Below are 27,710 nucleotides of genomic sequence, written 5' to 3'. Positions count from 1 at the left end.
CGGGGGTGGAGGGAGGACAACTTTGATGATGGGAATTCATCTGATTCAATGTTAATATGTACATAAAATATTAATTTGAAAGATATATAATCCATTTTGTTCAAAATAAAAATTATTATCAAAAAAAGAAAGAAAAACAATCTAAAGGCCACACTTTAGAGATTTCTCCAAGGATTTCCTTAGCAATACAAAACAACTGTGTAACATTTGCTTAATATAGGAATAGTCCATGTTGTAGCACAACATAAAACTAGCAAGGAGCTAACTTGACTTCAAAATAGTCCCTTAACTACCTATAGTTTAATATTTCATTTGGGTTGATTTGGTTTTTAGGCCACATTCATATCTGCTCAGGGCTTATTCCTAACTTTGTGTTCAGATTACTCCCGAGGAACCATATGGATTACTAGGGATCAAGCCAAGTTGATTATGTGCAAGGGAAGCATCTTGCCTAATATTTTATCAGTTCATCCCAAGATTCATCTGTTTATTTGATTGTGATGCACAGAGTTTACTCCTGGCTCTTCACATAGAGATTAGTCCTGGAGGTACTAGGAGGACCATCAAGAGCACCAAGGGTCCAACTCAGGTCAGCTGCATGGAAAGCAAGCATTCTACCCAATGCATTGTCTTTCACATGACAAGGTTCATTTTTAAGAGAATCTCTGGAGATAATTATTTCTAGCTCTATTATAATTCTAATATTCTCTCTTTAATGTTGTTCAAATTCAAATTTCAGTGGAGCTGTCCAGGGTCCTGAAGTAGATACCAAAGAAATGCTTTTTTGTTTTCTTTATTAGAGAATTAGAGTTTTATTCTAGCTCTAATAAGTAATATCTGACATTTGTGATAAAACCAACTTAACATATATAAATCTCTATTTCCTCACATGTCAAATGAATGAAATGGTAAGTGGTATATGGAAATTGAAAACGAAGAAATGAAGTATCTATCATATTTTCTGGTAATAAATGCTCATAAAATTTGAAAAAAATAAATTTTCACGTTATTTTATAAAAAGATATTCCACCAGATTTTATAAAATTTTAGACACAGGGGCTAGAAAAATAACACAGCAAGTAGAGTGTTTGCCTTGCATGAGCTGTCATATGTCCCCCACCCTACACCCTCCAAGCCTGCCAGGAGTAATTTTGGCACAGAGCCAAGAGTGTGGCACCAAAACAAAACAAAAAAATTGGACACTACAATTCTGAAAAAGTGGAATGGAACATTTGAGTAAATTATAATCAGTATAAAGACTTTCATCCACAAAACAGAAGATATCCTCCAAGAGAAAAAAAAAAGTGTCCCTTCATCTGATAATGGAAACTGTTTAATGTTGATTCATTATATTCTATATGGATAGACTTGCAAGTGGTTAAGGATTGCCCTTATCCACCATGCTTGTCATCTGACATTGTCTCAGACTATAAGCAGATTCATATCCCACCATCCTCAAGGTGACAGGTGGCACTTTGACATGTGAACAAATTGTTTCTAGCATAAGAATCATGCAATATTGCTTAATAAAACAGGATCAGAACAATATATGAAGAAATACATTCTGTGGATATCATTTTTTGAAATAACATGATTTAAAGAAAATAGAAACCTTTCTCCATATATTAACTCATAATCAATTTATCTATGGATTTATTTACACAAATATATCTCTTTTATAAAGTTTCTCAACTTATGTATGTTAAATTCTAAGGGTGGATCCTAGAAGAAAAACATGTTTGTAAAGCAGTTTTGAAATTTCACAAACAGCAAAAAATAAAGAAACAATTTTCTAAAACATCACTGAAACTAATAAAAGATACTTTTAGTATAGTTTAGTAAAACTTACAAAAATATTACAAAATTATTATAAATAAAAAGTCAAAATTATTTATAAGTATTAATTACAATGCAGAGGAAGGGGGAAGTAGAAAGATTGGGGTTATTGGTGGTGGGAACGTTACACTGGTGAATGGGGGAGGAAGTGTTTTTTTCTTATGACTGAAAATCTAGCTACAATCATGTTTGTAATTATGGTGATTATATAAAGATATTATTATTAAATTAGAAATTAATTAATGAACTAAATAGGCACATGGTAAGCAATGGTTCTCTGAATTTTGTAGACTAAAATTTATTCTGAGATTTCTTGTGAAACTTAAATCAAGGAAAGTATAAAATGTTAGATATGCATATATATTTACATATAGCTTTAGAGAAGTTAGTAAAAGTATTTTATTCAATCACTGGGACAGCTGTGTTGATATACATCTTATACTAAAAACATTGCTAAAAGAATAAAGATTCTTTTCTTAGAGAAGACAGGGAGTCAGATTATTAGAGACAAAAGTACCTACTTTACTGATATTTTTGCGGGGGATGGGGAGAAGAGTTTAGTATTTTGATCATACCCAGCTGCTCTTGGGGTTTATTTCTGGCTCTGTGATCAGGTGTCATGGATTGTAAAGCTTAGGAACCATACGTAATCCCAAGAATCAAATCAGTTCTGATTACATGTTAGAGGAGTACCTTATTCCTTTTTTATTTTTTGCACTTTTTCATCCTTATTTAATAATATCCCTTTATCATCCAACTTTGTCTTCTATACAGAAAGACTTTACACCCAATGCTTTGCTTGGCTGCTTTTGTCTTACCATTTGGTAATGGTAAGGTAGATGCCTTTATCTTGGGGAAGAGAAATCCATGGTTACTTGCACTTGCCAATCACAAACTATTGAGAAGGCTGTTGGCAAAGTTCTGCCAAATTGGCATCTTTCACATGCACAATATCCAAAGAACCAAGATATCTCTCTGTTAATGATCACACCAATACTTTCCAAATTAACACCTGTCACCATGCACAGTTTATCAGTGTCAAAGTTGATGAAATTCTTACTCTTGCCAGTTTTCAAATCAATCTAAATAGTGTCATTAACATTAATGAAGGAATATAGTAGCAAATAGTGTGAGCATTGGGAGTCACTTAATTAAAGGATTTCTTTGGTGTCTTTAAAGATCTTCCTCACTTTGCACAAATTGTACTTAGCTTCCTTCAGGACTAATTCAATGGATAGCAAAGCATAGCATCCTTTATCGTCATAGATCCGCCAATAAATTCTCTTCGATTTTATCCTTACTGATGACAACCAGAAAGCCTATTTGCCTGGTAGGTTATATCATTAAGGACCTTGCTGTCAATTTTAGTGAACTGCTGCATGCAGACCTTCCCCTTATATCTGAAACAGAATTCAATCCAAATAAATTTGATTCTGAATCTGAGTCTTCTTTTTACAACTTTATTTCTAAAATTTCCATTGTCAAATTTATCACTCACTTTTATGCCATTACATGGGACATGGTAGGTGAGTATCTGCAGAAATGCAATTTATTGTCTGCTCCTCCACTCAGAAGTAACCCTGAGTTTGTCCAGTCTACATTGAGGAATGTGTCTTCATGAACAACAAGATCATAATGAGGGCCTTACAATTTCTCATATACAACACCTTGACAATCTCATACTAAGACCCTGAAACCAGCTGATGCTCCTGGAGACCACTTAACTAGAATGGCCTAGTCTGTAAGTGATGTTAGAAACAGCACACTAAAGTACCACCTTCAGTTCAGGGTCCCACAGACTCAGATGCCAATCTGTGCTTCCAGATTGTAAATATTTACAAAGTAGATAATAGTAGGTACAATTAGAGACTTTATTTTCTGTCACAGTTAACTTAAAATAGTACCTTAATCCTGATCAATACTCTGCCCTCATATTGATTATTTATGCAACCCCCTTCAATAAAATGTTTATATCTTAATTCTTCATACATTATATGCATACATACTTGAATATGTACTTGTAATTAGGATTTAATGTCTAAGTTATATTTAGTAATATTTATTGTAGGCTTAGTGATATCATGTACCATATATTTCCTTGTGAAGGATAAAAGATAATTTCCGGTCAGTTATTTATATATCAAGAAAATCTACACAACTATAAAGTATAATGTTCTAGTGCCATTAAGTTTCCTTATTGCCATTACATGTCTCTTTATAAAGAGAACAGCAAAATATAGAATTTAGGGATAAATATGATGAAATATTAAAATACTTTAGTCAAACTGTAAAATAAAAGCATAAAACCTGCTGCACACCATGTTTATTAAAGTTTATTTATTTATTAGAGTTTTTATTCTTACATTGTTAGTGAATGTGTTTGAACCTGAAATGATAGGACATCTAAGGTCACTTACAAAAATGATTTTGGTAAACAAAATACAAGCTTTGTCTATTCTAAAGAAAATGAAATGTTTTATTCATAGAGCATATATTTTCAGAAATGTTATATAAAGCTAGCCAATGATATCTAAAAAAGGAGTATCCCTGATTTTATGTTCTTGGATTTATATATTCTCTTTAAATCACTTTCTTATTTTAGTGCCTAGCCATTATTGTCTATATACTCAATAAGATTACACACTTTACAAAAATATGAAAGGAAAATTATCATCTGTCTGAGAAATGTATATGGTTGTTATCTCCTTTTATGGCAAAATCACATATCTTAGCCACTTAATGTCAGTTATACTCAGCTGTTTTCCCATCAATGTTAGAACATAAATAAGGACCTAAAATCAACACAAACTTGCGTACATAACAATTGCTTAAAAGGAACAAATGAAGAAAGGTAGTGCTCACTTATTTAAATGTGAAATAATTTAAATAGGAAATTCAGAAAAGAAGAAAGACCATGGTCTAGTCTAGTCTATCATATGAAAAGTAATAGACTTACAGATTTCTAAGCAAAATCTTTATTGCTTCAAGTGTATGTTTCTTCTCTCTCAACATCAGTGCCACGCATCCAGGCTATGACTTCTTCAGTTCAGACTCCAGTCTGACTTCTTTGTAACCATTTTAAAGATTGTTTGAAAATATTTAGGCACCCTAGAAAGAGTCTCATTCAGTCCTCTTCTGTGTCTCAGGAGCTCAGTGAACCCAAGAGTAATTTAAGCACAGAAATATGGATTACTGAAATGTGGAGCAATCTACACTTAATATTTTGGGGCACTCCTTTTGATTAGCCATCTGATGGAGAAGTTATTCCTTCTTAGGAATCCTGGAGAACCAATCCTCAATATCTATAGAATTCACTCTGAATATTGACCTATCATCTGTCTTATTTTTTTTATTTTCATCCTTTAATAACATCTTCCTAGAAGCCAAATCCTTGTTTGAGATTCTGTTTTGAGGAAAATCCAGGCTGACCTAAGTCTTTGGTTTAGCTGCTGCCTCAGTCTACCCATGTAGTAGCAGATAAGAAACATTTCACAGTAATCTATGTTCTTATATAATTATCTTTTCTAGATCCAAAGAAGTGATCATCTATATTGTTGTTGAGACAATTTTTAGTTTACAATTTTCAAGCTACTTTCCAATAGAATTATCACTGGGGTAAAACAATAGTACAGTAGGTCCAGTGTTTGCCTTGTAGGTGGTTGATCCAGGTATGATTCCTGGCATCCTGTATGGTCTCTTGAGCCTTCAGAAATAATCCCTAAACTCAGAGCCAGGAGTAAGTCCTGAGCAATGCTGGGTATGGCCCAAAATTAAATATACATATATATAAATATATATAATATATATAATGTCTACAATATATTTCACTTATGTTGCTACATGTATTATTATGATCATTTGCTTTTTAAATTACTTTTGAAATAGAATTTAATATCTACCATATGTCACCTATTATGACAAAGCAGTATCTATATATTATATCCCACTTTATAAATGATGAAACTTTGATTCAAGTAGTTGAAGTAATTCATCTAAAGTGACCAAAGTTATAAATAGTTAAATCAGAATTTAAATCTTAATCTGTTTAGTGGCTACAGCAATAGTATAGTGGGTAGGGCACTTGTGTTATATGTGACTGGCCTAGATTTGATCCCTTAGCACCCCATATGATGCCGCAATCCTGTCAGGAGTAATCTCTGGGCACAGAGCCAGGAATACATCCTAAGAACAGCCAAGTATGGCCAAATAATGACCTCCACCAAAAAAGCCAAGAATAAAATAAAAAAAATTAATTTGCTTAGCAATAGAGGCAATGCTCTATTCATTCCTTAAAGGAAAAACACGAACATTCCCAATGAGTGAAATGGCAAATACTGCAATGATATTTATTCAGCAGTCAAGAATATTTTTCTAACTTTCAATATCTCTTATATTTTATTAACTTTTAATATTTGTTATATAAATATCCTGTCTTTGCCTGAATGGAGAATAAAAATTTATCTCAAAATGTGTATACTGAAATACAGCAAAAGTGTAATAAGGCAATATTAATTATGTTTTACAAATACAGGGGAAATTTTGGTAGTTCTGCTTCAATATGGTTTCAATGTGGTTTGCTGATTCCAATATAGTTTTTGATGTGTGCAGTATTTGACACATATTTCACATAGCTTCCATTATATTAGATTCTGAAAGAGTAATTCTTATAAAAACAAATCTTATCAATTGATCTATAATGTCACAAAAGTTATATAACTTTATATAAATTTTACAATTAAACCTCATATCATTAGCTTACCAAGGTGGAGAAAGAAGTGATTCCTTTCCTTTTAGGAAAATGATCTTCTGGGCGTATTTAATTCATTCATTTTTTTTATTTTGGGCCACACACAGTGAATCTCAGGGGTTACTCCTGGCTTAGGGGACCACATGGAACCCTGGGAATGGAACCCACGTCCATGCTGGGTCAGTCATGTGCAAGGCAAATACCCTACTGCTGCACCATTGCTCTGGCCCCTAATTAACTCATTCTTGAGATGAGAGACTTGGAATTCTGTCAAGCTATATAATTTTCCCAAAATCGCACAACTAGGGTTTGGAAAACTGGGACTATTCAATAGTTTTATGACCTCATGAATTGCTTAAAAGTACCATAAAAATGCATAAAACACTATAAGCTATATAGTAAGCTATGCATACTGCTACATATTTGCCACTTAGCATAAAGCTTTGCAAATGAACTGTCCAGTATCAGTTTTCAATAATTTAATAAAGATTCAAACAGAGATGCACTCAAAATACAATGTTTCCAAGATTCTTTGGGAAGAAAAATATGCTTTAATATCTGAATTGAAAGAGCAATATATAGTTACCCTACATAGCTACTTACATGACTCAAGGAAGCAAAATGGTAATTTCCATAAACCAGCCATGCAGACATCTAGTTCATAAGGTGCCTTTACCATTGAAGCAACATATGCATCATCTAAGATTTTGTTAATAATGCTAATGTCTTAGGTTTCATCGAGGTCTATTGACTCAATAACTTTTGGAGTTTTGGTCCAGTAAACTATTTTTAACAAGTCCTCTAGATGTTGCTTGTTTGTTTGTTTTGGTTTTGGGGCCACACTCGGTGATGCTCTGGGGTTACTCCTGGCTATCTATGCGCTCATAAATCGCTCCTGGCTCAGGAGGTCATATGGGATGCCTGGGTTAGAACTGCGATTCATCCTGGGTCAGTCACGTGCAAGGTAAGTGCCCTACTTCTGTGCTATTGCTCCTGCCTCCCTCTAGATGTTTTGAAGGCATGCCAAATGTGAGGTTCATTGCCATGAAATATTTCTGAAGCACTCAAAAACAGCTTGGAATATGTAGTTACCAAAAATAAATATGGTTATGGAATAAGAATGATATTATCACTATAAAACTTAAAAGCCTTATAAAGTATATGCTATTCATTTCCTTCATGATCATTTTTAAATTAATAAAATCTAAGGAGTAAATTTTAGTTATATAACATCAAATAAAACAGAAACCAGGAAACAAATTAATCCTAGCCATCCATCAGAGTACAGGATCTTGTCAGACTCTGATGAAGGTCCGGTCCCCTTTGCCCCATTCAACATCTCTAACAGGCAGGTCTCATTATATCTTTTTTCTCAAGTTTGGAATGCATTGAATTTAACAAAGATGTGGAAGAAATAGCACTGTCCATACATGGCAAAAAAGTAATTTTACTTCCAACTTTTACTTTTTATTAACTATTGTTTTGATACAAGTGACTCTAAATAGTTCTAACAAATTGATTTGATTTTTTTCATTTTTGTATTTTGGTTTGGGGCTTTGCCTGGTGATGCTCAGTAGTTATTACTGGCATTGGACTCAGAAACCACTCCTGGCAAGCTCAGAGGATAATATGGGATACTGGGGATTGAACCTGGGCTGGCCACATGCAAGGCAAGTACCCTACCACTCTACTATAACTTCAGGCCAAGTTCTAACAAATTGGTAATCTTAAGTTTAATAACAGTGTATACATACTAAATACAGACAGACCTTCCTGTACTCACTACAATGTGATAACTGTAATCTTGCTTTCATTATATGTACTTAATGGATTTTTTATTCTAATATATAAGCTTGCTTTTAAAGTTTAATTATAATATAAATACTTATATGTTTATATACATATATTAAGTATATGTTTATCATATATCATATATTTCATAAAATATTACCTTTAATAACATTAAATCACATGAGTAAGTTGAAAGCTTCTTCCAACTATATTGAAATAATTACTATTTTCTGTAGTTTTATATTGCACACTTGTTATGTACTAAATTGTGCAATTCTAAAATTCATATAATGAAGTTTTAACATTCTATGTAACTGCTCTTGGATAGTAACATAGAAATGTTAACAAGGTCATTTAGACTAGATGAGTTACTAAGTGTAGGATCCAAATGCAGCAGTGTCTATAGTATTTTAACTTGACATCATTAGCAGAACATAAAGTGGTATTTATGCACAAAGATTTAATGGATTCTTCTGTGACAGAATAATATACTGCTACGTATTTTTGACATGGATATAAGTGTCACAGAACCTGCTCCCATGGAATTCCTGTCTACTGGAGCAGAAAAACAAGGGAAGAGTTGGTATTTAGTGTATGAGTGTATACTTTATCAGAAAAGAGAGCAAGCTGGTTTGATTGTACATAGGTGCCTAACTGTTTCCTGAAAGAAAAAACTTTCATTAATAATTGTGGCTTGAGCTAACTTCAATTTCTGCATAAATTCCTGAAAGTTGCTGCAGTGGGATGCTAAGTATAAAAGGCACTCAATGCAGAAGAATAAGAATAACTACAAATACAATGTCAATGAACAGACGGTGTGTGCACTTGAACAAAGAAAACTGAAAGGGATTGATGAATATGAAAGCAGGGCTCAAAAGGTAAACACCTAGCTGGTCATGTTAAACATCTTTGATTAAATTTTAGACAAAAGTTTCTCAGCTACAGCATTTTTGAAATTTTAGGTTGGATAAGTTGAACAATTTTTTGAGAAACAAAGAATTAAAATGGTTAGTTAAATCCCTAGCCTGCACATAGTAAAACCAAGTGTCAATTATCACTTTCTCCAGATGCTGTCAACTATTCAATGGAACATGCAGGAAAAAGGGGGAAACAAACATAGATTCTGATCAGCAATGTAGCTCAGAGTAAAATACTTGCTTGCCTTGCATGTTAGGAGACCCTGGTTTCTTTTTCTAGCACAATAGCAACGATTAATTGAAAAAAAAAATCTAATTAGATACCTCCACAGTAGATAATTGATAATGCTATAAATCAAGAAATAAAATGTTTACATTTGTATTTTCATTATTATTGTGCAGCATAACAATTTAAAAATAAGAATAAGAACAGAGTAGAAATGGTCTAAAGGGTAAGGCGCCTGTCTTGTTTGCACTGGACCCAAACAGACCAAGGTTTGAATCCCGACGTCCCCTATGAACCTCTGAGCGCCTCCCAGTGTGACTCCTAAACAAACAAACCAACAAAAGACCAAAAAAAAAAAAAAAAAAAAAAAGAATAAGAGGCCAGCTTTCTTAAGTTTAAACTGGATGCATTACTTATGCAAGCACGTATACAAGTCAGTAAATAATTAATAATAATTAGGCCTGAGTATTTCCACCTATAAAATGAAAGAAAAAGTGTATAGCTACTTTGGAAAGTTGTTGTGAGGTTGTTAGTTAATATATGTAAATTAGCTTAAATATTATACATGAGATTTGAGAATACCTTTGCAATATCAAGTGTGAATTTGGCAGTAAGTATTATTGTAGTGTTAAATGAAAAAGAGATTGTGAAGAGAATTAATTGAGGGCAAGACAATGACAAAGGTGGGTATTAAATTTTATTAAGATTTTAAGCCTTCTTTAATATACTGTGAAGAATAGGATCTTACTCTTCATTGAGTTATAAATGGTACTCAAATCTTATCTTTTTCTGTACTATTATTACTATTATATAATACTGATACAACTTTGTCTATACATAGCACATTGACAGTCAAAATACTCAGTAAATATGCTTAAGTTAGGAAAAAATATTTGCATGCCAAATGTTAGCCTTCTTGGTGGATTATAGCTCTTTAGTTCACAGAAAACATTGAGTATCAGGGCTATTTTAAATGATGAGGCTCTATCAACATATGCGCCTGATAGTAGAGCAGGTAAGGTGATTGTGTAGTACACAGACAAGCAGGGCAACCCCATATCCCTTCCCAAGTTTGCCTGATAAAAAGCACCGAGCTAGGAGATAATTTGTTGTTTTGATTTGTTTTGAGTTTCAGTCAATCCTGGTGGCACTCAGGTCATTAGTTATTTAAGGTACTCCTAGGGCTATACTCAGAAATTACTACTAGCAGACTCAGAGGGACCATATGGGATATCAAGGATTAAACCAGAATTGGCTGCTTGGAAGGAAGGCAAACACTGTAACTACAGTGCTATCACTACAGCCCAGACAGCAGGAGTAGTTTTAAGAACAGCTACATATGAACTTTACTCCCAGCCAAAAAGTTATATAAATATATATATATATATGAATATATATATATGAATATATATTATATAAACAGGAAAATACAATGTACTCTAAATTGATAAAAGTGTTCTTTTTTCCTTCCCACTAGTTTGTAGAATCTGTAAATACGATTATGAATATAACTTCCATAATTGTATTTCCCAAGTGAGTTTAATCAAATTACATGATTCTAATCTCTTAAAAGCAGAGTTTTTTCCAGCTATCAACAGAAGTGAAATTAGAGACTAGAAGTCATAGATTTGATGAATCTTGCTCAGTTTTGAGATGGAATGGTCAAAGAAGAAATAAAGAGCAACTTCTAGATGCTAAGATTGCCTCTGCCAACAGCCACCAAGATGTGACTTCAATTACACACCATTTGAAAGTAAATTATGTCAAAAACTTGAGTTAATTGAAAGTAAATTCTTCATTAAATCTCTAAATATCAGGGGCCGGGCGGTGGCGCTGGAGGTAAGGTGCCTGCCTTGCCTGCGCTAGCCTAGGACGGACCGCGGTTCGATCCCCCGGTGTCCCATATGGTCCCCCAAGAAGCCAGGAGCAACTTCTGAGCGCATAGCCAGGAGTAACTCCTGAGCGTCACAGGGTGTGGCCCAAAAACCAAAAAAAAAAAAAAAAAATCTCTAAATATCAGAGAGCAGAGTAGGTGATAGTTTAGTTTTGATTTTATAATCTGGACCAAAAATATTAATCAAGTGCCCTCAAATACTTAATATCCAGGACTATGAAATATTATATGGTTGTAGTACCTTTAAATAAGTGCCACTTACAGGCACTATTTGGCAAACTGTTGTAAGATGTAAAATTAATTTATCTCTTTTATGAATTGACTTATCTGAGATACTGTTAAGAACATTACCTATGTGGGCCAGAGCCATGGTGCAGCGGTAGTGAGGTAGTGCGTTTGCCTTTTACTTGGCAGACCTAGAATGGACCGCTGTTTGATCCCCCCTTGTCCCATATAGTCCCCAGAGCCAGGAGCAATTTCTGAGAGCATAGCCAGGAGTGAGCCCTGCCTGTCACTGGGTGTGGCCCAAAAACAAACAAACAAGCAAACAAACAAAAAAGAATGCTACCTGTAGCACATACCACTTGTTTACACATTCATTATATAATGCCTTAATGCATTATATAGCTTGCGTCCTCTACTTTTTCTATTAATGTTTATGAAGTTCTAATTTAGGTATTTTTAAACAACAACAACAACAACAAAAGTGCAGAACAATTACAAAAACAACTGCAAAGCAATATCATTAACAAAGAACAAAAATAAGACACAAAAGTATAATTATCATATATTATCATATATTGGTTTACTGGTCCTACCCTAGTCAATATTCGAACTCCACCCTAAGGTGTGATCTGGTGATGGGATATAGGATTATTCCCACTTGGTATTCCTCTTCCACCCTAGGGTGGGGCCTGGTTCTTTTCAATAAAAGCAGAGATCTGAGAAAGGCACGGGCTCATTCTTTGGTCTTCTTTCACTGAGCTCCATCTTAGGAGCAGAAAGCTTTCGTGGTGGAATTCCTGGCTTGAGGGCTAGATTTCCTGAACACATTCTTGTACCTTTTCACTGTGTGGATTATTTCCTGTGTTGAACAATTTGCTTCCAGACTTAGTCTCACCAGATTCTCATTTTGGAGCCCTAGATTCCACTAGAATTCATGTAGTTCATTTATATAGCATTAAGGGAAAAAGTAAAACTCATCTGTAGTGTTTGTAAATGCATATACAAGAACCAAATAAATAAACAATAGTAAAGAGATTCAGGATAATTGTCATACTTGAGGAGCAAAGGAACTATTTTTTAGCAGGGACACAGGGGAAGTGAGAATCTGTGGAACTTGTGCTAGGTCATGTCTGAGGTGTTCCATGGGTGTTCTCATTGTAATAATTCGCTAACAAGTTCATTTTATTTGATGTTCAGCTTTAGATGTCATGTTTTTAAAATGTTACAAAAACCAATAAAATAGACAATATAATTTGCTAATTTGCTTCGCTCTTACATGAAACCGGGAGACTCATGAAAGCATGAGAACAGAATATATGTGAGAAGATTGACAGCAGCTACAAACCAAGAATCCAGGTTCTTGAGCTAAGAAATACATTTCTTCCTACACATCTAAGAAACATACCCCATGATGCTTCTTATTTAAACTTCATCATGCTTTTCTTAAGAATTATTAAGTAGACTATTTCCTGTCCTTTCATTTATTATTCTTCAAGGAGTCACCATTTTCTGAATATGAATATAAATTATCTCTGAAGGAGTGAAAAACTGCTCTGATTCACCATTCTTGCTATTTTCGTGAATCATTTTGTTTATTTCCTGTTCTTTAGGTTCTAGCCAAAAAGCAGCTCAGATTTTGCCAAAGATTCTGATGTTAATGCCTCCTGCAGAATTTTTTCACTGATGTGCTGGACCCTTTTACATTAACTTAGCAGGAAGGAAGGTAGTAATAAAGATAAACTGCTGATTGCTTCTTTTTAGTCTTCAAACTAATTCTCTTGACTTCTAGAATGGTCCTGCCCTGTTCCATATGGCTATTGCTCTTTTGTTGTTGTTGTTGTTGTTGTTGTTGTTTAAAAATACCTAAATTAGAACTTCATAAACATTAATAGAAAAAGTAGAGGATCCAAGCTATTTTACAGTTTAAAATATGAATGTCTATTCACCCAGGTATAACTAGCTGATACTCAAATTGCATGAATAATATAATAGACTATTTCATCTGATCGCCTAAAAGAAAAGAAATGTATTTTTATTTAAGTTAAATTTTTGCTATTATGGGATTTCAAATAGGTTTAAGGGCAAGGTGGAATAAGAAGAGCGTACTAGGCCTGAAAATTTGGCTGCCATGATTTAGTCTTAATTCCATTCCCATATTAACTGGATAGACATCGTTCATGCAATTCTACTCAGCCTTATCTCTAAATGAACTCAATAATTTTTTCTAAGTTCTCCTAATTTAAAGTACCTTACCTCATCCATTTGTTTTACCCAAATTCTACTCATCCTTTAAATTTAGCTCGACTCACTTCTTCCTGTTAAATAACGCAGATCCAACTGTTCAGTTTGAAGTTCTGTTTAAAGATCTGTATCAGCTTTGTTTAACAATTCATGAATCTAGCATAATCCCATCTACTGAATAAAAGAGAAGGCTGAAAGCCATACAGAGGAAAAGGTTTTTGTAGTTAGAAAGAGGTCAAGATAAAGAAAGAAAGAGTTATTTAAAGCATAGTGAATTTATCAATATGAACGAAGTGGTCTGTGGCAGATTCTTTTATCTTCTTTGAGAAATAGAAAAACACATGATTCATTGGTGCTGACCAGAAAATGTTAGACCAACCAGTCTTATCAATTATCTTTTCCTGGAAAAGAAGACACTGAAAGTCAGCTTATGTATTAATTCTCAGTGGACATAGCCCAGTGCCTCCATTTGAGCACTATTATTGTTTTTTAAATACTCCCTAAGTCATTTGCAAAGATAACAAATTACAACTTTTCTTCCATAAATTATTGGCTTAGGCTATACCTGTCTGTGTTCAGGAATAAATGCTACCAGAGTTTAGGGTACCATTTGCTGAATAGGGGATCAAACCAAATTTACCACCATTAAGTCAAACATATTATTTGCTTCTATAATATGTTTTAGACTTTCCTATGACTTCTTATCATGCTTTAAATGTGTTCTATTTAATTTGCATATAATCATGTTACACATGTAATAGATTATCAGACACTTAACAGGCATGTTCCTTTTTACATTTTTTTAAATCAGATTCATTATTTTAGAATATGCTAGGTGCTGAGAAAAAGAAAACAAATAAAATAATGAGACCATGAATCCATGAGAATTTCATCTATGACAGGGAAAAAATTATCCAGCCTTAAAACTATGAATTATAAAAGCTTATGGGAAATATGTTTGAGTCAAATGATTTATGAAACATTATTTTAGATATTGATAAATGGTCAAAAAAGTTGTGCTACAGTGTCTAAAAGGAAAAAAAGGGGAAGAGACAGAAAGACACACAAAGATAAACAGAAAGAGACAGAGACAGAGAGATACAGAGAAAGTTTCTGCCATAGAGGTAGGTTGGGAGAGTAGGGAGAATAGTGAAACTTGAATAATTAGTAGTAGGAAATGAACATTGGTGAAAGGATAGTATTTAAATATTGTATGATTGAAACACAAGTATTAGCAACTGTTTCACTCACAATGATTTACTTTTGAAAATTGCACTAAATATGGGGCCAGAGAGGTGGAGCAAGGGGTAAGGCATCTGCCTTGCCTGTGGAAGCCTCAGACGGACTGCGGTTCAATCCTCCGGCATCCCATATGGTTCCCATATGGTCCCCCTAGCCAGAAGTAAGCCCTGAGTACATAGCCAGGAGTAACCCCTGAGCGTTAGCGGGTGTGACCCAAAAAACAGAAAAAAAAATGTGCTAATTACATTGAATTAATACAAGAACAATTATATGGCTTCACCTTTACCAAACATAAAATGAAGAATATTTATTATCAGAAAGGTAAGTTAAAACTAGAAAACAATCTAAAATCAAAGAATAGGATTTGGAGAGATAGTATAAAGGTTAAAATAATTGCCTAGTGTATGGCTATAGGAGAAACTCACCCCTCACACGGTCCCCAAAGAACAACCAGAATTGGAACATGAGTACAGAACTACCCCCACTCCAAAAAAAAGAATTCTTACATTTACAAATAACTAGATTCCTGACTTGAACATGTGAAGCAGAGTGGATGACATCATTGCTATAACTTCATAGAACTATATATTAAATATGCATATGTACAATTTTATATATTTAATTATCTTTATAAGGGCTACACCTAGAGAAGCTGGAGAGGGTAAATGGTGAATAAAGCTTCTTTCTTCAAAACTTGCCTGGTTCTGAAGTTCTCGGGCCTGCCAATACTCTCCTAGCCTATGCCCAGAACTTTTTTGGATATACCTCCTCTATCATATATAGAGCATCAACATGATGTGATTTGATATAATCACAGGACCAGAGATCATTGTCATTATTTTTTCAAAAAGTGATTTTATTACTGATTGGTTTTTAAATTTTGCCATGTTTAAATTGATCTGAATAAAAACAGCTAGGAGAGTATTGCAAAAATTATATTTTTTAAACAACATGAATTTACTACTGTACTCCTCTTAGAGATCAGAAGTCTTTCTGCAATTGGTTCACTGGTTACAAATTAAGTGGTTTTCAGATCACCCAACTAGAAGTTTTAGAGTCTGTCTCTTTACATAGTTTCTTCTACTTCTGTTTTCCTGGTCAGCATGGACAATCATTTCAGTGGAGTTATTCAATTTTCCTTTCTAATACAATTTCTGAGATCATTCAGCATAGTAAATTAAAATAGCATCATAACAGGTTTCCAAAGCAATTTGTATTTGTGTTGAAGTGAAACAGTATCAGGCAAGGAAAAGAAGACCAGTGGCAGAAAGGAGTGATCAACAGAAGTAAGTGTTATATGTCCCTGCAAAATATAGGTGGGGGATTATGGGATGCATGCTGGAACAGGGATGGAGGAAGGAAAACACTGGTAGTGGAAATGGCTCTAATTCATTATCATTATGTACCTTAAATATAAATGTAAAAGATGGGGCCAGAGGGGTGGCGCAGCAGTAAGGCTTTTGCATTGCATGCAGCTGACCTAATACTAGACCTAGACCTAGACCTAGACCATGGCTTGCGTGCCATATGGTCCCCCAAGCCAGGAGCAATTTCTGAGAGAATAGCCAGGAGTAACTCCTGAATATCATCAGGTGTGTCCCAAAAAACAAAAGAAAGAGAGAGAAAGAAAGAAAGAAAGAATGAAGAAATATAAGAAAGAGAAGGAAAGAAGAAAGGAAGTAAGAAAGAAAGAGAAAGAAAGAGAAAGAAAGAAAGAAAGAAAGAAAGAAAGAAAGAAAGAAAGAAAGAAAGAAAGAAAGAAAGAAAGAAAGAAAGAAAGAGAAAGAAAGAAAGAAAGAAAGAAAGAAAGAAAGAAAGAAGAAAGAAAGAAAGAAAGAAAGAAAGAAAGAAAGAAAGAAAGAAAGAAAGAAAGAAAGAAAGAAAGAAAGAAAGAAAGAAAGAAAGAAAGAAAGAAAGAAAGAAAGATATAAATGTGAAAAACTTGTAATTTGCATTGGTCACAATATAAATTATTTTAAAAAAGAATTGAAAATAATATATGCATAGTTAAAAATATCATTTAACAAGAATAGTACTAGGAAAAACTAGTATAATAATGAAATATACTTTCAATATACACATCCCTACAGCTATGACTATTATAAACTATTATAATATTATTCATATTCATAATATAAATATATTATTTGTTTATAACATTTTACTTATAAATATTTATTTATAATATTATAAACTATTATAAACCATATATTTGTCAACTATCAAAAGGAAGTGTATCAAACTATCACAAGGTAGTTTTTTAGCTCCTTCTGGCAAAGTATTTGCCCTAATACTCTTGCAATACTATTTAATCATACAAGCACTGTGAAGAACTATGCTTTCTTTTTTTTTTAATTTTTTTTTATTATTTTAATTATGACAACAAAGATGCAAAGAAAGAGGACAAGGTAAAGTTACAGTGGAAGCCCAATCACCCATAAACAGAATTCTCGGTAGTCCCATCGATGATATCCCAGCCTTGAACTTTCAGCCAAAGAACATTAAGAAAAACAAAACTGAACCCATGTACAATACAATTACTTTGTCCCTCAAATCCCCAGTTGTAGTACATACTTAGCAGCACAAAATATAATCTAAAGACATTAGATTTATATAACTCCTTAAACATTGAGGGCAAAGTACATTTCTCTAGTTCCATGCACATGCTTACTAGTTTAAGTTAGCCTCAAAAGTTTTAGTGGGTTGTTTTTCTTAAGGATTGGAGTCAAGGGAACATAGTAAAAAACGGTATTAAAGTGGCATTTGTTTGCATAGGCCCACCAAAACATAAGGGATATGGAAAGGCAAATTATGGTCTAAATACAAGGAGACCCTACCCCTGAAGTTTCCTGGCACAGGACTGACTCTAGGCTCCAGGCACACTAGTTTGTCCAATTCAAGTCATCCTCTGTAGTGGCAATACACCTCCATTCCTCACTTAGTCTCTGTTGTTGTTGGTATCATGCTTCTGTATTAAAGATCCTGGAGTCTGCATATCCCATATTGTAGTCAGGATGGTGCGGAGCATCCTCTCATTTCACCTCACACTTATGGGGCAATAGAGAGAACCATGTCCTGTAGAGCAGGTCATTGTTGTTGTCAAGTCTTCTCAGTGTAAACGGAAGTCTCTTTTTAGGAGGTCGATGTCAGACCCTTGGTAGAGTCTTTTCTGGTAGAGGACTGCTTCCAGCTGTTGCTATAAAAGACCTTGGATGTTTCGTAGATAGCTTGCCTGGTTCTGGCGTGAATGGAGGATGCCCATTCTTCTGAGGCCTGTGCCAGGTCATTATATCAATGTTCAGGGTGTAAGGTACATTGTACTGAGATTTATGAGATAAGAACTTATCTGTATGTATGGTGTTTTCCCATTTTAATGTGTCTATGCAAACAAGGATCAATGCCGTGAAGCGTTATTGGTGCATCTGGAGGCAATGGGAACAAGACCAGCAATTTCCATGACATAGTTCAATCATAGGCATCAAACTGAGGGACAGTTCCACCAACAATCCTTACTGAACAGCTTACAAAGAAAAGACAAGATGAAAAGTGGATAGAAACATCATAGTAGAGGAATATATAGAGAGATACATCAGTTAAAGAAAGTACCCATAAAATATTCAAAAGATATATGTGTTCAATATGTGTTCAATTTCTGTCCTTCTAAGTAGTTCTGGGATTTGTTAGATCTACTGTATGTCTTTGGTCAGAGAATAAAACTGTTTGTTACTGAAGTTAAGAAGAGTAAATATGGGATACTAATGGTTGGGAGGAGCATTTGCAAACCCCGCGCGGTTTGCAAAATGTAGACTGGTATGGAATTGCCAGTGACAGACTGAGTATAGCTGAGCAGCTATCTGCCACCCCCCAGATCAATCTCCACCCCCTTAGCCAACCTCTGTAGCCACCTGGAGATCCGGAGGAAAGGGGGAGAGGGGGGTCGGGTGACCCATGTCTGAGCCCCCCTACCCTAAGCCGGGCCAAGAGGCCGCTGGCACATACGGAGGCCTGCCAGCTGCCCGCCCGTGCTAGCCAAAAATCCTGCTCCAGGAAGGGAGAGAGACCCTCCCAAGCCCGAAGGAAGGGGATTTAAGCCCCACCCTAGGCCAGAGTCCGGACCGGGCCAGGCAGTGGGGAAAACCCAGGGTGTCCCATCAGCTCCTTCCAGAAACCCACCTGGAGATCTGGAGGAAAGGGGGAGAAGGGGGTCGGGTGACCCATGTCCGAGCCCCCCTACCCTAAGCCGGGCCAAGAGGCCGCTGGCACATACGGAGGCCTGCCAGCTGCCCGCCCGTGCTAGCCAAAAATCCTGCTCCAGGAAGGGAGAGAGACCCTCCCAAGCCCGAAGGAAGGGGATTTAAGCCCCACCCTAGGCCAGAGTCCGGACCGGGCCAGGGAGTGGGGAAAACCCAGGGTGTCCCATCAGCTCCTTCCAGAAACCCACCTGGAGAACTATGCTTTCTATTCAGAAACATAAAATATTCATTTCTGACTATAACTATTCTACTAAATTAGTAAATTAAAAAATTTGTTTGTCTAATGAATTTCTCTGAAGTGTTCAGTATGTTGACAACTCCTATTTAGTTGTTCTCATTTTCATCCCAGAGATTTAACCATCAGAACTCAATATTTACTACCATTCTTTGAATAGTTGGTTCACTAGCAACTTGACATTGTCATGACAACTGGTGAATAAGTGAGAGTGACAGTCAACCTCAAGAACAGGGCCTTGATGTCATGCCTCAAATTAAATTGCAACCTACTTTCATTCAAGGGACACTTGAAAGTCATCACTTATCCTACTGAAAAGGCACAATAAAATTCATTTCTTAGGTATAACATGTCAGTTCAATTGACCTTTTAGTGTGTCATGTCGCTAAAGATATCCCTTTTATATATACCTTCTCATAGAGGGTTAGAGATTTGTTTTTCTTTAGATTTTTGACATTTTGACAAGCAAGTTTCTAAAATAAAACAAAATAAAATTCTCCATAGTCAGTAAAAGTTTTACGTTCTCCTTTGTTTCTTCAATTTTTTTCTCCATCTGCTGAACAGATTTCTTTTTTTTTTTTTTTACTCGTCACAGCTTTGTGTCTGAGAAGTCACAAAGATTTAGACCTTCAGGTCCTTTTAATCTCCTAAAAAAGGACCACACTCAAAGAATTTTAGGAGAAAAGCAAAAGAACAGACACAGTGAAAGTTTGGAAAAACATTTTATAAAAATTTTACAAGATAGAGGGTATATGACTGTGATAAGAATCACAGAAAAGCCCTATTTTCTGTAAGAAAATTTTTCTGCTATAAAAGAAAGAGAGGAAGAGATAGATTAGAAATTTCTACCATTTTTTTATGATTTATTCTTTTGGGGATGGACCCAAAGGCTTTTTAATGGTTCCTAGAAGATAAAATTACTTATAAGAACATCCACATGTTAATGACCATATTATTACTTGATAATGTGGTATGTCATATGCTCAGTTGACCCATATCACTAATAACTGCAATTATTATCATAGATCCTGCCATTAAATGACTCATCTATAACTGTCTGATGTGAAAATAGAGAAATGGTATATATATTATAAACTTTGATGCAACTTTGCCCCTAGTCCTTACTAATGTATAAAGTTTTTCATTTTGTTTGGTTTTGGTTTTTGGGTCACACCCAGTGATGCTCAGGGGTTACTCCTGGATCTGGGCTCAGAAATCACCTCTGGCTTCAGAGACCATATGGGATACCACTGGTGGATCGAACTGTGGTCAATGCTCGGTTAACACGTGCAAGGCAAAAGCCCTACAGCCTGCACCACTGCTCTGGCCCCTACTAATGTATGAAGTTTTATAAAATATTTCAAATAAAACTTGGGAGTCACAAGCTATTATAAATACAAATACCAAACTCAGGAGACTATTCAAATAAGAAGTCACCATACCCAGACCTCAGAAATGCATAACTTTATTTAGAGATTTGAGGATTTGTGGATTTGGTAACTACTAAGTTACATGATTTGAAAGCTTATAAGTGTTATATATAGGTAAATATAACTCTATATATCTATATGTACATGGACACCATTCAAAAATCACTTGTTTATGTGTTATTTGTTCTTGTAAAAAAAGGACTGTAGTTTTCTATTTTAGAATTAATTAATATATCAAAATCATCTAACTCTAGGATTTCTTAAGATTCTGAATAACAATTTATGAGAAGTAGTAATTCTGGGTGTTGGAGATAAAGAACAGAGAGTAGGACATTTGCCCTGTAACATCCAAAATGGGTTTCATGCCAAGTACTACATGTAGTCCCCAAGTCCCTCCCACCTGAAATCATCTTTATGTGTAGAGACAGGAGTAAGTCCTAAGCACTGCCAGCTTTAGTAAAAAAAAAAAAAATAAAGGAAGGGAGGGACAGCAGTAATGTCTTAGTCATAACTAAGTAATAAGAAAAGTAATTATTTCCTAATTAATTTATTCTCAAAACAAATTGTAATAAGGAACACTCTGAGAAATAAAGTATGCAGTAATCTGGAAAAATAGTAAATTATATTTATATATATGTATATATAGTATAGATTGAGTTATAAGTTATAAGTTTCAATATTCCTCACCAGCAACCATCCTTAACACATCATGGTGGAATACAAATTTAGGTATTTATATAATAATTACTTTATAGTGTATACTATGTACAATATATAGAGAATATATGTATACACAGTTGAAATGTTTTAATTCACAACCAAGTATAAACAAGTAACAAATTCTTAATTTCATATGACAAAGACAATTTACTCTTATAAAACAAAAAATAGAAACTAGACTATTTGAGAGACATATATACATACCTATGAGCATGTATATTTATATATGTGTGTATATTAATTAATTTCCATTAGATTATTGACAACTCACAAATGTCCAAAAAAAATTGTATCTTTCACACCTTTGAAGTCTTCATTGTTTATATAATTAAACAAGTATTAAACTGAGAAGAAAAAACCATAGAGAAATATATTCCTAGTATCCGTACCTCCTATAAGCATGTCTGAAACAGGCCAGCTGAAAAATTCAGACTTTTTAGATTTTAATTTCATAGAATAAATATAGAAATAAGTAAATCCTTAGCTAGAAAAAGAATTGAGGGAAGAAAGGCAAAAGGCAGTTTGACTTACTTCCAAATAAAATGTTGATAAAACAAAAGCAAGTCAAGTTTTGCCTTCTCTATTAAAAATAGATAATGTTTTAGAGAAATACAATGAGTCAACCTTACATAGAAAATTCCTCCTAATATATACAAGAATTTGTTTTGTTATGTTTTGTTTTATTTCAAAAGCAGCCTCTACTTAAACATGAGAGGCTCTCCTATGAAATCAATATTTTTAAAAGGACATACTTTAGTTATGCTTTAGCTCTGCCACACCAGAACTAAGTTTTAAAAATTAAAATAATTCCTTTGCCAAGTGGTGAATAATCAACAATGGAACCAAGCCATTGTAAGTGAAAATTAACTGTGGTTAAAGAGAGGTCAGAGGCTAAAAAAAATGGGTAGGACATTTTGTCTTGGATGTGGTTGACCTAACACTCCATTTGGTCCCTGAGTACTGCCAGGATTGATCTCTGAGTGCAGAGCCTAAGCACCATTGGATGTAGCAAATTTGAAAAATAAAAGAGGTCAGTTCAAAAATATACAAGGCATATTACCCATTAAGAAAAGGTATAAGGAACCAGAGAGATAGTACAGGAATTAAATTATATGTTTTATACCTAGCAGGCCTGTTTGACCCCAAGGATCACATGGTTCCCCAGACATTGCTTGGTGCAGCCTGGAGTAGCCCTTAAGGCACATGAATATCACCATATTCTCAGAGGCCTCCTGAGCACTGCTTTGGGGAGAGAGAGATAGAGACAGAGACAGACAGACAGAGAGACAGACAGACAGACAGACAGACAGACAGACAGACAGACAGAGAAAGAGAGAAACAGAAACAGAGAGACAGAGAAAGGAGATAATAGTAGAGGGTTAAGGAGAGGTTAATGCTTTATAAACATATCAAATCTGGAACACATCTAATATGATTATGGTTTATAGTTATAATGAATATAATTAACCATATTTCTCTTTTTATCTTCTGGTATGTTAGAAATACTTCTAGCCTATAGTGTATTTGATGGTCCATTATATATATCATAAATCAGTGATTGGCATACATATATAATCCTGCACTGCAGATGTAGTCCTGGAAGCTTTCATCACTGCCCTCTCATTCCCCACACTGTAGGCCTGAACAGCATCGTATTTTATGACACTAGCCTTGAACTTCTGGCTAAAATGGAAAGCAATATAAAGATATAGATAAATATCACTGTATGTACTTATTGAGTAAATATTATTTATAAACAGAAATACATTACACACTTCCATATTCCTTGTCAGGTGTATTGCCAGTGACAAAAATGTGAGTGGTTTGCAAAAGAATTTAGTAAGAATTATTTTATGCATGAGAGAAGATCATTAGAAAAATAGGATATTCACAGAAATCGGCAAGCAAACCTTTTCTTCGGTCTTTTTCAAAGAAACAGACACAAACTTGCCCAGGTTTTATGTGTCCTGTCTTGGATCTGGAACATATGTGGGAAATCAGCAATGTGACTTAGGCATTGGAAGTTGGGTCTCGGATAAATTCCTTTTATCTCTTGAATGCTACCTGTGTTCAGTAACTACTGAACAAAATACTGATCATTATTTTTCTGGATGTTATAGTATAAAATCTGGGAACCAGGACCTGTGTCTGGGCATTCGAACAGATACTTTCTGAGACACCCTGAAAGGAAAAGCAGAGAACTTGTTGCTCCATTTGAAATTTCTTATTTAAGAGGTCTATGATCTTTGTATCTCCTAATGTGTTCAAGGCTTATCTCCTGCATTCTTATTTGTGCCTGAACATGAGGAACCTATTGAATGTTTATTTTATAATTATTGGGTTCAAATTGAAGGTTTTCTCTCCAATATTCATCAATGTATATTAAAATGACTTGGTGTTTAATGAAGTATACTTAAATTTTATATTAACTGGACAGCTAAAATCAGACCCTGTGTTTCTTTTAGTCAAAAATATGAAAAGCAAAAACAACATTCAGGAAAGGAAAGTGAGTTGATTTATATGTTTCTTCATTGAGATAAAATATTTTTATTCACAAGATAAAATCTGTCTGAAAGCAGGTAGTTGACTTGCAAAGCTAAAGTCACATTGAAACTCAGAATGACATGCCATTTACCTAACTCCAGAGAAGGGAGACTACTAACGTAGAAAAAAAATAATTGTATGCATTTACATTAAAAGACATTTCAACATATTTTAAATTGATTTCAAACATCTGGGAGGATGTATCAGAAAGATTTATCACCCCTCAAGCTTGGCATTGTTGGTATTTAAGATCCATATTGGTCCTGTGATCTTTAAATGGAAATAACTCTGACACTACCTGATAAGAATAAAGCTACCTCCTCTTGTAAGCTTCTCTCCTCTCCCCGAATCAGGGAAAACACACAAGAAAAATCTGCTACCTGAAGCTCATTGATGAGGACTCAGTGCTGAGAAAAAAATTTAAAATAATGATAAGAAACAGTGGTGGGAAATACAGTTAATGCTAATTCAGCCACTATGTGATTAAAATAGTAAGAGACCCATGTCTGAACTTTCCTAACTCCACCAAGAGCCAATATGCATTTAGTTTAAAAGAAAGTTCCATTGAACACAGACTATGAAAGATGGCAACATTTAAGCAAAGGTAAGGCATGGGGCAAAAAGAAGCAGCTAATTCTTGTCAGATTTTTAAGAGAAGAAATACTAAAGAATGCTAACATATTGTAATACCAGAGTTTCTCTGGCCCCTGAGATTAAATTTTCTCACAAAATTATTATAAATAATATTTATAATTATAAACATTAAAAATCATAAGCATTATAAAAATTAAAAATATTATAAAGTATAAACATTATAAAAATAAAACATTGTAATAGTGTTCTAATTTCCACACCAGTAATTATTCTCATTCTCTTTTCTTAATAATCAATGAAAAAATAAAAGGATGAAAATTTAAGAAAATTAAGATAGACATATCTATCTATATCTATATCTATAACTATATATTTATCTATAACTGCATCTCCTTCCAAAAATACCCTGCTGGAGAATCCACATAGGGGGTCAATTCAGCAGGAGGTAACACATATAACTCTGACAAAAGCCAGCAGGAGATCCAAGTATGAAGTTACCATGTGACACAGGAGTCTGAACTTTTTAGAAAACAGCTTGGTAATTATTACAAATAATTAGCTTTTAGAAACAAAGCTTCTTTTGGAAAACCAGTGTTCATTTGTCAATTTGAAAGTTCCTATTAGTGTAGGGTACATTACAAAATACAATCATAAAGTTGAATGAAAAAAACATTAAATCCAATTTAAAAAACTATTTTAAAAGTTAACTCTAAAGATATGATGAAGTAATTCAGTGTAATCTTACTGTTCTGATTAAATGAAACTGTCAAATTTCTACAAACAAGAACAAAATATATATAATTCCTAAAACAGGAATGATTTGCTAAATGAACAGAGATATATTTCAGAGATACAATTTAAGGATTAAATGCTTTTCATGTTATGAACAATTGTGTCACAGAAGTCTGAAACTGCATATCCTCCTGGGTATGATTCTCTTATCTTTTAATCATGAATATTGAGCAAGTGATTATACAAAAATAATATTTCTGTCATATAGCAACAGAAAATAATTGAGTAAGGGTTTTAAGGTTCCTATATGCATCCTTAAAATTAAGTCTATTGAAAGCATTGTCTTATATAAATACTAGATATGGCTGTTTTTACTGAAAGAAAACCTCAAATTACAAAAGCAATTGTCCCACAGAAATAAAGATATATGATGATCATTATATATTAGAACAATTCAGATATATGTGTGTCGAAGTGACTTTGCAATATTAGTCAAGAGATATATAATTATTCATTGTAATCTCTACATTAATAAATACTTTCCAAGATCTAGAGGAGCTCAAATAATTTGTGGAATGCCTTATTATTACCTATAATAATAAGTTTATTGAGTAATTTCTGAAACAACAGAATGGCAAATGACACTCCCATTAGGTAAACCTAATAGAGAAAAATAAAGTGAAAATTATACTTTCAAAATAAAAACTTACCAAAAATGAAGTAATGATATTTGTGTCTGCTTGATTAAAATAGTATTTTATTAGAGGGATTCTAGCATCCTTCCCAGCTCTTACATTCTTTAAGTTCATTTTTAGTGAAGACTAAGAAAGTAGGAAGATCATAGAATTATTATTATTAATTTTTTTTTTGGTTTTTGGGTCACACCCCGGAGTGATCTGGGGTTACTCCTGGATCTACACTCAGAAATTGTTCCTGGCAGGTTCGGGGGACCATATAGGATTCCGGGATTTGAACCACTATCCTTCTGCATGCAAGGTAAACGTTTTACCTTCATGCTATCTCTCCAGCCCCCAGGCATAGAAAATCTTAATGAATTAGCAAACAGGGAATTTTTCCTAGAAAGCATTCTTTGCAAATCTTTATTTATATTGATTTTATTTATACTCAGAATAGTAAGAGAGGATCCAAAAGAGGGAAGATTAAGCATATTTGGCTCATGTAGACTATACCATGGACCATAGTAAAACCACTTTTTCTTTCAAGAAAACTTCACTAGATCAAAAAAAAGGCAAAAATAGAAAACAAAAGTAAGATCATTATCAATCTCCATAATAAAGATGAGACCATGAATATGTGTTTCAAAAATGATTATGGGTAATAGCATTAAGATGTATCAAAAATTATTCTTGGGGCCGGAGCGGTGGCTCTAGAGATAAGGTGTCTGCCTTGCAAGCGCTAGCCTAGGACAGACCACAGCTGATCCCCTGGCATCCCACATGGTCCCCCCAAGCCATGAGTTATTTCTGAGAGCATAGCAGGAGTAACCCCTGAGCATCAATGGGTGTGGTCCAAAAAATTATTCTTAAAATAGTAACTATACTATCACAAATAATTAGGAAGTATTATGATCATCTTTCTAAAGAAGAATGAAGCAAAAAAGAGCTCGCATGTATTTATTGAGTGCATGAAATACATTATCACTGTGAACTTGTCATTTTTCTATACTCTCATATTATCCAAGCATGAAGAATGGGTTACTTGCGGTTGAGTAATTTTGTCATATTAATAGGCAAATTAAAGTACTTATTCAAGCAATAAAAATCGATAACTTGGTATTCAATGAACAGCTGATTATCTATATCATGTATAAGTAAATAAAATAAATGGTACTACTGCTATGACATTAATATTGACCTTTTCATTGGGAAAAATTCACCAGAAAAATTACTGAAGTGAATATTTTTTATTAAAGTAAGAGTGAAGCAAGTAACTAAGAATGTAGGGAAAGAATGTTGTGAAAGTTAAATTAAAAATCAAAAGTGGCCCAAACATGACTTCATTTTCAAACATGAAAATGGCTAACTTCTGAGTGGGTTCTTAATGTTTGTGCACAATTATAAAT

At 34.1% G+C, this 27,710-nt stretch overlaps 1 pseudogene; it reads right to left on the bottom strand.

Annotated features, from left to right (window-relative positions):
* Window positions 1–2,650: 2,650 nt before the first annotated feature.
* LOC126025864 (40S ribosomal protein S4-like) overlaps window positions 2,651–27,710 on the bottom strand; it is a 142,488-nt pseudogene continuing 117,428 nt past the window's right edge.

The sequence above is a fragment of the Suncus etruscus genome, chromosome 13 (genome assembly GCF_024139225.1).
Source record: "Suncus etruscus isolate mSunEtr1 chromosome 13, mSunEtr1.pri.cur, whole genome shotgun sequence".
Taxonomy (NCBI): Eukaryota; Metazoa; Chordata; class Mammalia; order Eulipotyphla; family Soricidae; genus Suncus; species Suncus etruscus.
This window is presented reverse-complemented; position numbering and strand designations above follow the sequence as displayed.